This window comes from Syngnathoides biaculeatus, chromosome 23 (assembly GCF_019802595.1).
Source record: "Syngnathoides biaculeatus isolate LvHL_M chromosome 23, ASM1980259v1, whole genome shotgun sequence".
In the NCBI taxonomy this organism is placed as follows: domain Eukaryota; kingdom Metazoa; phylum Chordata; class Actinopteri; order Syngnathiformes; family Syngnathidae; genus Syngnathoides; species Syngnathoides biaculeatus.
The window spans coordinates 2,973,052-2,985,226 of record NC_084662.1 but is presented as its reverse complement, the minus strand read 5'-3'; the positions used below and the strand labels follow the sequence as shown (position 1 = coordinate 2,985,226).

The 12,175-nt window shown below is 47.0% G+C and overlaps 1 non-coding gene across 1 annotated transcript; it reads right to left on the bottom strand.

The window, feature by feature from the left end:
- Nucleotides 1-10,556: 10,556 nt before the first annotated feature.
- On the bottom strand, nt 10,557-10,629 carry trnas-gga (transfer RNA serine (anticodon GGA)). The gene has a single exon. It is a non-coding gene; the product is annotated as a tRNA-Ser (tRNA).
- Between the last annotated feature and the right edge of the window lie 1,546 nt (nt 10,630-12,175).

The window sequence follows — 12,175 nt, the reverse complement described above, 5'->3', positions numbered from 1 at the left end:
ATATGCAGTGGAGCAGGTGGAGGAACAATTAGAAAGATGGAGGCATGTACTGGAGAGGAGTGGAATGACGATCAGCCAAAGTAAAACAGAATATATGTGAATGAATGAGAGGGGTGGAGGGGGAAGGGTGAGGCTCCATGGAGAATAGATAGCAACAGTGGACGACTTCAAATACTTGGGTTCTACAATCCAGAGTGATGGTGATTGTAGTAAGGAAGTGAAGAAACAGGTCCAAGTAGGTTGGAACACCTGACGGAAAATGTCTGGTGTCTTCTGAGGCAGAAGAGTCTCTACTCGGATGAAGGGCAAAGTTTATAAAACAGTGGTGAGGGCACCCATGATGTATGGATTAGAGACTCCGGCACTGAAGAGACAACAAGAAGCGGAACCGGAGGTGGCAGAAATGAAGATGTTGAGGTTCTCCCAACAAGTGAGCAGGTTGGATAGAATTAGAAATTAGCTTATTAGAGGGACAGCTCAAGTTGGATGCTTTGGAGACAAGGTTCGAGGGAGTAGACTTCAATGGTTTGGACATGTCCAGAGGTGAGAGAGTGAGTATCTTGGGAGAAGGGTTTTGAGGATGTAGCTGGCAAGCAAAAGATCGAGAGAAAGACCAAAGAGAAGGTTATGGATGTTGTGAGAGAAGACATGAGGGCAGTTGGTGTTAGAGAGGAAGATGCAGGGGATAGGGGTTCGGCCAGGCACAGTCCAAAAGGGTAACATGGGGTCCCCCCTTCTCATGGGCTGGTTGGGTGCAATGTGAGGTGAGTGGTAGCTTACGGCTGGGACCTTGGCGACTTGGCAATCCCCGACTACTGAAACTTTAGTGGTATGGAATTTCACCGCTCTGGTAGGAAGGAAGCCAGAGTTGGTGTGTGAGGCCAAGAAGATCTAGATTTAGTCGGACTCACCTCCACACGCCACTTGGGCTGTGGTTTCTCTCCACTTGAGAGAGGTTGGACCTTTGTATTCCGGACTTACTGCCATCCGGCTCGGTGTCTGTAGGTTGGGGTTCATCCAGGACCCATACCCCAATCCTGCCTTCAGGTGGGGGGACAGGCTGACTCTTTGTGCCACCAAACAACAGTTCAGAGTACCCACCCGTTTTGGGGTCCTGTGAGGGAATTCTGGAGAGCGCTCCCTTTGAGGACTGCATCATTCTACTGGGGGACTTCAATGCTCATGTGGGCAACAACAGCGAGACCTGAAAGAGCGTGATTGGTAAGAACAACCGCACGATCAGAACCTGAATGGTGTTCTGACACTGGACATCTGTGCTCATCATAGATTGTCCATAACGAACAACATATTCAGGCATAACAGTGTCCACATGTGCACTTGGCCGCAGGACATCCTAGGTTGCAGTTGGATGACCGAATTTGTGGCTGTGTCATTAGACTTGGAGCCACATCTTGGACACTCGGGTGAAGAGAAGGGCGGAGCTCTCAACTGATCACCACCTGGTGGTGAGTTGGCTCCGATGGTGAGGAAAGATGCCAGTCCGATGTGACAGTCTCAAACGTATTTTGAGTGTCTGCTGTGAACGGCACATTCCCCTATCAGAATGAGTTTCAGCTTCTACCTCTGAAAGGAATTTGCTCATGTTCTGAGGGAAGGAGGGAACATTGTGTATGAATGGATGATGAGCCACACCTCCATTGCTGGGGCAGCTCACCCGAGCTGTGACCGTAAGGTGGACAATGCCTCTTGTGGTGGCTATCCCCAAACATATTTGTGGACACCAACGTTGAGGGATGTCATCAAGCTGAAGAAGGAGTCCGATTGAGGCCATTTTGTCTGTGAGACTCCCGAGGCAGCTCACAACGCAGAAAAGCAGCAGCTTGACACTGAGCCTCTACCAGTAACCAAACTTCTCACCCTGTTTTTAAGGGAATGCCAAGACAACCTGCAGAGGAAATTCATTTTGTCCGCTTGGATCTCACACCTTGTTCTTTCGGCATGACCTACAGTTCGTGACCATACTGTAAGTGGGTTTCGGAACCTAGATCAACTGGTAAATTGAGAGCTTCGCGTTTCAACTTAGCTCCCTATCTATCACAAGGGAGCAATACAAAGTCTGCATTACTGTAGACATCGCACTGATCCACCTGTTGATCTCTCGCTGCATTTTCCCCTCATTTGTGAACAAGACCACAAGATATTAGAGCTCCTTAACTTGGGACAGGATCTCATCCCTGACATGATAAGAGCCCCCACCCTTTTCAGACTGAGGACCATGGCCTTAGATTTGGAGGTGCTGATTCTCATCCCGGCCGCTTCACACTCAACTGAAAACCCCTCCACTGAGCATTGGAGATTATGGCTTGATTTCACCAATAGGACCATATCATCTGCAAAAATCAGAGATGCAATACTGAGGCCACCAACCCGGACGCCCTCTACCCCTCGGATGCTTCTAGAGATTATGTCCATAAAAGTTAGGAACAGAATCTGTGATAAAGGTCAGCCTTGGCAGTGCCCAACTCTCACCAGAAAGGAGTCTGACTTACATCCGTCAATGTTGAGCAAATTCTAACACCGGTTGTACAAGGACCAAACACCCCATATCAGGTGGTTCGGTTCCCCAGACTCCCAATGGACCCCTAACATAATTCCATGAGGTACATGGTCGAACACCCTCTCCAAGTTCACAAACAAGTAGACTAGTTGGGCAAACTCCCATGCACCTTCAAGGAGCGTCCAAGGGTCTAGAGCTTTTCCACTGTTCCACAGCCAAGATGAAAACCACATTGTTCCTCCTTAATCTGAGATTTGACTCCCCGATGAATCCTCCTCTCCATCACCTCTGAATAGACCTTACTAAGGACGCTGAGGAGTGTGATCCCCTTGTAGTTGGAACACTCCCTCTAGTCCCCGTTCTTAAAAAGAGGGACCAAAACCCCAGTCTGACAAGCCATAGGCACTGTCCCCGATGTCCATACGATGTTGCGGAGGCGTGTGAACCAGGACAGCCCAACAACATCCAGAGCTTTTGACTCTGGGGGAATCTCATCCACCCTTGGGCCTTGCTAATGAGGAGCTTTTTAACCAGCTCGATGACCTCAACCCCAGAGATAGGAGAGCCTGCCTCAGAGAACCCATACACTGTTTCTTCAGGGGAAGGCATTTCAGTGGGATTGAGGAAGTCTTAGAAGTATTCTGACTCACAATTTCCCGAGTCGAGGTCAGCAGCACCCCATCCTCACTATTCGCAATGTTGACAGTTCACTGCTTCCCCTTCCCCAAGAGGCCGGACGGTGGACCAGAATTTCCTTGAAGCTACCGTGAAGTTGTTCTCTATTGCCTCACCAAACTCCTCCCATACCCAGGTTGTTGCATCAGTGACCACCAAAGATGGATTCCACCTGGGCAGCTAGTACCCAGGAAGAAGTGCCACCCACCTTCTCCTCCCATGCAAACTCACACTCACAGTTGCACCTGGGTCACCACAGGCCAATGTGTGGAGTATACTTGCACTGTAATGTCAATGGGAGGCAGTGCAAGGTAGTCCCTTAGGCCAAAAAGGCCTGATAGGACTTCTTCTTTAGCACCAACGTGTTGCTGCCACGACAGGCACCGACCATCTTACGGCCACAGCTCCAGTCGGCCACCTCAGCAATCGAGTCGCGGAACATAGTCCACTTGGACTCACTGTCCCCTGCACCCACTTGAACATGAACAAAGTTCTGTCAGAGGTGGGAGCTGAAAGTCCTTCTGACAGGGGAATCTGCGAGCCATTCCCAGCAGACCCTCAAAATACGTTTGGGCCTGTCACATTGCATCGGCATCTTCCCCCACCATTGGAACCAACTCATTACCAGGTGATGATCAGTTGACAGTTGACAGTTGACTGCCCCTCTCTTCACCAGTGTGTCCAAGACATGGGGCCGCAGGTCCGATGACATCACCACAAAGTCGATCATCGAAGTGCGACCTGGGGTGTCCTGGTGCATAGTGCACATGTGGACACCCTTCTGCCTGAACATGGTGGGGATGCTGCGTCATCAATCTGTCAATGAACTGTCCAACCAAGCCATCTCTCTGGGGGTGCAGTGGTGTGATGTGGGTCTTCCTAATCTTGAGTCTTTTGCAGACCTCGCCAAAGACCTCGCCCTCAATGTTCCGTTCCTGGTCACAGTATAATTCCTCTGGTGCACCAAACTGGCAGAACTTCTCGTCCACTAGGTGTTCAGCAGTGGTGGTCACGCATGGGTAAGGTATGGCAAAAACTTCAGCCCACTTGGTAAAATCATAATCCAAACTTTGATATGTGACTTCTTTAGCCTGGCAGAGTTGCCTAAGTTTGGCTGTAAACCATGTGTTGTTGTTATTGAACATGCAAAAAAAATTTGTTGGTACACAGACCTCACAGAAACTGACATATGATTGACTAGCATCGGTGTAGTTATCTAGGCTGTTCGTTGAATTTTCAAAGAAACGGCAGTCTGTGCAGCTTGGAACGGATTAGGCTATTTACATGTAAAATGTCTGTCTACTTAAGTTTCACATTATGAAACGACTTTTGGAATGGATACATTTTATAAATAGAGGGACCACTGTATTTAGGGAGCTTGTGGTTAAGTTTAGCTTTGTTAATTAATTATTGTTAATTAATGTTATCTCCTAGAATAATGAGGGGTGAGTCTGGGTTTTGTTTTCGTGTTTGGAGAGGGTTAGCAGGGCTGCTTTCATGCTAGCTTTGGGCTGAATATAGACACTGGTGAGTATAAATGAGGCAAACTCACACGGCGAGTAAAACAGCTTACAGTTCAAGAACAGCGACTCCAAAAGGGGTCTGCTGTGTGTGCTGAACTGTGGGACATCCGTGCACCATTTCTCATTGATATAGAAGCATATCCCACTGCCTTTTGTTTTCCCTGCCAGCTCCATGAGGCGGTCCACGTGGTGAAGATGAAAGCCGGAAAGCATTACAGCTCCGTCGGGAATGCATCCACAAAGTTCAGTCTCCATGAAGCACAGGGCGGCAGAATGTCCATCGTCTTTGCAGGTCTTTATCAGAAGATGACGTTTGTCCATTTTGTTGGGAAGGGAGCGAAGATTCATGAGATGAATTGATGGGAGTGGCAATCTGTATCATCTAGTACAGAATTTCATATGGATCCCGCCTCCTGTCCTGTGGCGTCTTCATCTCCATGCTCTGTAGAGGGTAGATGCTGCCGCTGTCGCTGTGCCGGTGAGTAGCTCAGGGAAAAGACTCAGTGAATTTGTGAGCATTTTCAAAAAAGAGTCAGAGGAAGACTCTTGATGGTTACCAAATCATTTCTTGTGTACTTGAGTCCGGAGCCGACCGAAAAACACAGAAATGTAAACAATACCAGGGAGCAACATACCAAAGCTGACACGCAAATGGGTGCCATCATGCTCATGCATTTATAATCCATTGCCAGCAGAACATAGTGGTTCCCCCAATCTGTGGTTGGAAATGGGTCTAGGATGTCTACGGCCGTTCACTCCATGGGTGCCCCCACCTAGTACTGCTGCAGGTAGACACGAGAGTGCTCTGCAGGTGTCACAATGGTGCATATGGATCTGTACATCTTGGTGACACCCTGGCCAGTAGAACCAGGAGTGGAGGCACAGCAGTCTTGGTGACACCGAAGTGACCAGTTCCAACTGAGGAATGGACAATCTGGAGCACTTGCAGGTTGTCACGGGTGGTTGTAGGATTCTTCCCTGGTGGTAGAGAAGTTGGTGGAGGATGTGGTCCTCATTTTGTGCATGTTAGAACTCCACCAGCTCCTCTGAGATGTCTGGAGGTGCTGCTGGCAGTTGGTGGCTGATGGTGGGATTTTGAAGGGCCGCTGACACTGGGGCGACCAGTTCTTGTTTCTCCTGGTGATAGCAGTGGTGACAATCAGTGCAGGGCTGTTGAGACAGCACATCAGTTTTGGTATGCTGACGCCTTGGTTAATGGTAGACTTGGAGGTCATAGTCCTGTAACGTCTCCATCCATTGAGCCAGATGACCCTCAGGCACCCATAAGTTGAGAAGCCAGGTGGGCGAGCCTCATGGTTTGGGGCTGCTTTTCTTCAGCAGGGACAGGGAAGATTGTTAAAATTGATGAGAAGGTGAATGGAGCCAAATACAGGACCATTCTGGAAGAAAACCTGTTGGTGTCTGCAAAAGATCTGAGATGGCCAAGTCAAAGTCCAGACCTGAATCCATTCCAGAATCTGTGGGCAGAGCTGAAGACCACTGTTCACAAACTCTCTCCATCCAACCTCACTAAGCTTGAGCTGTTTTGCAAGGAAGAATGGGCTAGAATTTCAGTCTCTCCATGAGCAAAACTGATAGAGACATACCCCAAGTGACTTGCAGCTGTAATTGCAGCAAAACGTGGCACTACAAAGTATTAATGCAAGGGGTACGAATAATATTGCGCAACCCACTTTTCAAGTCTTTATTTGTTAAAAAAAGTTTAAAATACCCAATAAATTTTGTTCCACTTCACGATTGGTTCCCACTTGTTATTGATTCTTGACAAAAAAAAATATTTTATATCTTTATGTTTGAAGCCTGAAATGTGGCGAAAGGTTGAAAAGTTCAAGTGGGCTGAATACTTTCACAAGGCACTGTACATCTGCCACCGATTTCCATTTCAACAATCCAAGTCCAGCCCAATGATGCAGGAGTCTTGGATTTGGGTCAACCAGAACTTGTGGTCCATCTGCTACCCAGCCACAGTCACAGTGACAAACTTTGTGCCCTTCATTTTGGCTCTTGCTTCGGTGATGGTGGAAATGCAAAGCTTGGTGCCTCTCCATCCTCGAGATCGTGAGCCCATGGTGTCAGGCAGGGTACCAGGGCAGATGAGGGAGATGGTAGACCGCGTGTCCACCAACACCTTGCACTGCCTCCCATTGACATTACAGTGCAAGTATAGTCCTCACATTGGCCTGTGGTGACCCAGGTGCAACTGTGAGTGTGAGTCTGCGTGGGAGGAGTAGGTGGGTGGCAGTTCTTCCTCTGTGTCACCTCCTCTCTAGTTTTAATGGCTTGGGACCAGGAATCTTTGGAAATGGGGCCAGGAAGTGGCACGAGACATGCTCAGGTTCTTCACAGTAAAAACATTCCTCCGTAGGCTGTCTGCCTCCCTCCTTGTTGTGACATCGTCATGACCGGTGCTGAGGTGCAGTGGAAACTTGGCAAACTGCAACATTGTCGCCGCCGTCACCACAATCGCTGTCCTCCAGTTCCGCGTGGCAGGCCCGGTGCTTCGGCCTGCTATATTCCCCGTTGTCACACAGGATGTGCTTGACACATTTACCCTCGTTCAGACCACTTGACATTGTCTTTGGGTGTGGAGGCGAACATGCTGCTTGAGCTGCTGTGGTTGAAGGCCCCAGATGAAAGCTTGCAGGGCCAGGTCCTCTTGCACCTCGGGGTTGATCATACTGAAACTTTGTCATGCATGAAGCTGTGGCTCTACTGCATAGGCACCCAAACTCTCATTCGTCGTTCGTTGTCGATTGAACAGGTTGACTTGAGTATCAGTGGGATAGTATCAGTGTCCAAAAGTTTTCACAGGGCTCCCTCGAGTGCTTGCCAGTTCAGGTGCTTGTATGACTGAAGGTCTGCGGGATCTCCCATGCCTTGCCTCTCAACACGAGGGCAACTTGGACTGCTGTCACTTTTGCTGACCAGCTGCTGAACTGTGTGGGCATGTGGACCTGGATGAGATACATCTCCGGTGGTCCTTCCCCATTGTAGCATGACAGCTTCATCATCCCTCTCTGACTTAGCCTCTCCATGACTTCAGTTGGAGCCTGTACGCTGCTCACCAAGCTGTGCTCCTGGCTTGGGGAGTTACTTTTTGCCTCTTCCAGGAGTCCTCTCTGGATGTGCTCTTGGCATTGTGGGTTGTTTGCTGCCACATTCAGGAGCCTCCTTTGGTTGTTCCCTTGCGGAGACAAGATGGGACAAATGAGTCCAGAAGCCAGAGAGCCATAGATATTGGCCTCCATTGCCTTTTTCTCAGGTCGGGAATGGTTGAAGAGACTGCCAAAGGAAAGAGGGGTCCCCAGCAGCAGCATAATTGCGCAGCTATATGGAGGTGGAGCGCGTACAGAAATGGCCAGGTTTATATTTGAAACAGGGGAGAGATCATGATATTCTTTGGGGACACAAGAGGTCAAACATTGCGGCAGATGGTGGTGGTTTATCAGAGTGTATTATAGCAGAGAGCAAGCAGTCTGAGTGGCAGTGAGGGCTCCAAGCAGGTATAGTGAAATGTGTCCAGTCTATATTATGGTCTTTGAGCCAGGGAATAGAGAGGACTAATGGGAAGTCAGGGGAAGGAATAACAAAAAGAGATTTTTTTTCATGGTGATACCTGCAAATCCTCAAGGTGAACAGCACTGTTTGGTTGGTGACAGATGATTTGACTTGGCCATTTAGGGATGGCTTTCTTGGGAGACTGTAATGGTTGGAGAGGGAGTTGGAGGTGATGTACAGTACGATACCTTCATGAATAAAGTTATCGTCTGCACCAGAGTCAATGAGGGCTACAATGGATGTGTTGTGAACCTACAATATAAGCAGGAACGGTCAAATGGGAGGGACAGCAAGAGGAAACGTTCTCGGATCGTGGTGAGCCTGGTCTTTTGGTCACGGAGGCCACGTGGAAAGGAAGTGGGTGACATATTGTTGACATTTCTGGTGATCTTGCTGTGTATTACCAATTTGCATGGGCTCATCAGATGCAGTGAGTGGCAAGGAAGGGGTAATGGCGCAGAAAGCTTGTGAGGTGCTAACAGTATGGTGCTCATGGGGGGATTGACTTTATGCACTTTAATCCATTTTATAGGACTTGCAACACAAAGCCTCAAATACAGTGAAAATTTCAAAAATCACATCCTACATTTGCAAATTGCACTTCAATGGCGGGCACCATCTGTAGCCAGGCTGACAAAATGGAACCAGTCCACTCAGAGCCTGTCCAGCACGAGGAAGAGTTTAATGAAAATATCAGCTGCTGTCGTTGTAGTTGTCAATGGTACCATCTCCAGAAACTCTTTGGTAACGGTCAATGTGTCATCAACTCTGAGGATGAAAATGGCCAGTTGTGCAACATTGTAATGTCCGTGCTTTGATCAGTTGCAACTGAAAACAATTTTTCTTTATGCTGTAATTGGCTCTCCAAATTCACTAAAAGAACGGAAACCTGTCTGCAACCGTGTTTCTTGTTAGGCTGATATTTGCAAAAGCCTGGTATTTTTCAGTGCGCACAATCTCCGTTGCCTTCACCATGCATGTTTTTACAAATTCACGATCATTAAATGGTTTCGAAGCCACTGCAATTCAATTAGCAATGAGATAGCTCGCCTTCACAGCAGCGTCACTGATGACTCTGCTGTGAGTAAACACAGACTGTTTCTTCAGACTGGCCAAGAGTTCATTCACCTTCTCTCTTTTCTACTGTCCTTGAAAGTTGTAATATTTGTTAGAATGAAGACTCAAACAGTGGTGACAAACTTTCTGCTTGAGCTACTTGCTCTGCCACGGTATAAATGCTTTGCGTAACAGCAGTGGACGCACTCAGAACAGCAATTTCTTTTATTGAGAAACTGCAGCTCATTTTTATGGGAAAGTCCATGCCATTGCTTTATGCTTTACAAAATCATCTCGCGGTTCGGATTATCTTGTACACAATAGAGAAAAAAGAACATAACTTCTTCAGACTGTACTTGAATAGACATTTCAACAGGGTCAAGGGTTGAGGTGTTTGGAGTCAATGAAACTGTTAAATCAGTGGTTGTTTAGAACTGAGGCAATTACTTTTCCCAGTTATCATGTTCTTCTGTCATGCTTTGTGAATTTCTTGGGATTTCCAGGCAGTGCAGTCAGCATGAAGTAGAAACAAAGAAATTATCCCTTATATAGTTAAGTGTTATTGGCTGTTGACTGTGTTCCTCCAAAACACATGCACACTTCAAAGTCTCACCAGTCAAAGCATGTTATGTAAACCTGTTCTCAAATATGGCAAATCGCTATTTCCTCGCCATCTTGAGTGTTCCCTTATTTGACCCGTCATTTGACTAACTTCACATCACCAGACATTAGCGTTCACGACTGACTAAAATCTGCCCACACATTTTACTCTCTTAACAAGGATTACTGAAATCTTATTCTTTATGATACTACCGATAAATTGTATTTATATTAGCAAGTGAGGTAGGAGAGTGAAACCAGTGGTTAGTAAATCTGCCTCCCAGTAAAAAGGATCTGGGTTTGAATCCCAGCGCAGCCCCTTCTGTGTAGAAAGCTGGAATGGGAGAGAGGTTCTTAAAGGCACAAGAGCTACAGTGAAGAAAATAAGTATTTGATCACCCTGCTATATTTCAAGTTCTCCCACTTAGAAATCATGGAGAGATCTGAAATTTTCATTGTAGGTGCATGTCCACTGTGTGTGTGTTTCTTTTGGCTTGTCCCTTTCGGGGTTGACACAGTGTATCATCTCAGATGAACGCATATGTATGTTTGGCACAATTTTTACGCCGGATGCCCTTCCTGACGCAAGCCTTCTCAGGGAGTGGAGGCCCCAGTGGGATACAAACCCACAACCCCTGGTTTTCCAAACCAGCGCTCTAACCACTGAGCTACGGGGCCTCCCTCGGTACATGTCCACTGTGTCAGAGATAATCTAAAAAGAAAAATTCAGAAATCACAAAGTATTATTTTTTAACGATTTATTTGTGATACAGCAGCAAATAAGTATCTGAACACCCATCAGCTAGAATTCTGACCCTCAAAGACCTGTTAGTCCGCCTTTAAAAGTCCACCTCCACTCCATGTCTTATCCTGAATCAGATGCACCTGTGTGAGGTCGTTAGCTGCATAAAGACATCTGTCCACCCCATACAATCAGTAAGACTCTAACTTGTAACATGGCCAAGACCAAATAGCTGTCCAAAGACACCAAAGACAAAATTGTACAACTCCACACAGCTGGAAAGGGCTATGAAGAAATTGCCAAGCAGCTTGGTGAAAAAAGGTCCAGTGTTGGAGCAATCATTAGGAAATGGAAGAAGCTAAACATGTGGGTCAATCTCAATTGGAGTGGAGCCCCATGCAAGATATCGCCTCATGGGGTCTCAGTGATCCTTAGAGTGGTGAGGAGTCAGCCCAGCACTAAACGACAGGACTTTGTCAATAACCTGAAAAGAGCTAGGACCACTGTTTCCAAGGTGACTGTTGGTAATACACTAAGACCTTATGGTTTGAAGTCAGCACGGAAGGTTCCGCTGCTTAAACCAGCACATGTCAAGGCCCGTCTTCAGTTTGCCAATGACCATTTGGATGATACAGAGGAGTCTTGGGAGAACGTTTTGTGGTCAGATGAGACCAAAATGGAAGTTTTTGGTCATAATTCCACTAACCGTGTTTGGAGGAAGACGAATGATGAGTTCCATCGCAAGAACACCATCCCTACTGTGAAGCATGGGGGTGGTAGCATCATGATTTGGGGGTGTTTTTCTGCAAATGGGACAGGACGACTGCACTGTATTACGGAGAAGATAACCGCGGCCATGTATTGTGAGATTTTGGGGAACAACTTCTTTCCCTCAGTCAAAGCATTGAAGATGAGTCATGGCTGGGTCTTTCAAGATGACAATGACCCGAAGCACACAGCCAGGAAAACCAAGGAGTGGCTCCGTAAGAAGCACATCAAGGTTCTGGCATGGCTTAGCCAGTCTCCAGACCTAAACTCAATAGAAAATCTTTGGAGGGAGCTGAAACTCCGTGTTTCTTAGCGACAGCCCAGAAACATGTCTGATCTGGAGAAGATCAGCGTGGAGGAGTGGGCCAAAATCCCTCCTGCAGTGTGTGCAAACCTGGTGAACAACTACAGGAAACCTTTGACCTCTGTAGTTGCAAACAAATGCTCCTTTACCAAATCTTAACATTGGTTTTCTCAGGGGTTCAAAAACTTATTTTCAGCTGTATCACTCAAATAAATTAGTAAAAAAAATCATACATCGTGATTTCTGGATTTTTCTTTTTAGATTATCTCTCTCACAGTGGACATGCACCCACGATGAAAATCTCAGACCCTTCCATGATTTCTAAGTGTGAGAACTTGCAATATAGCAGGGTGTTCAAATACTTATTTTCTTCACTGTAAATCAAAATGTGTTGGTAGAATTAGATGTTA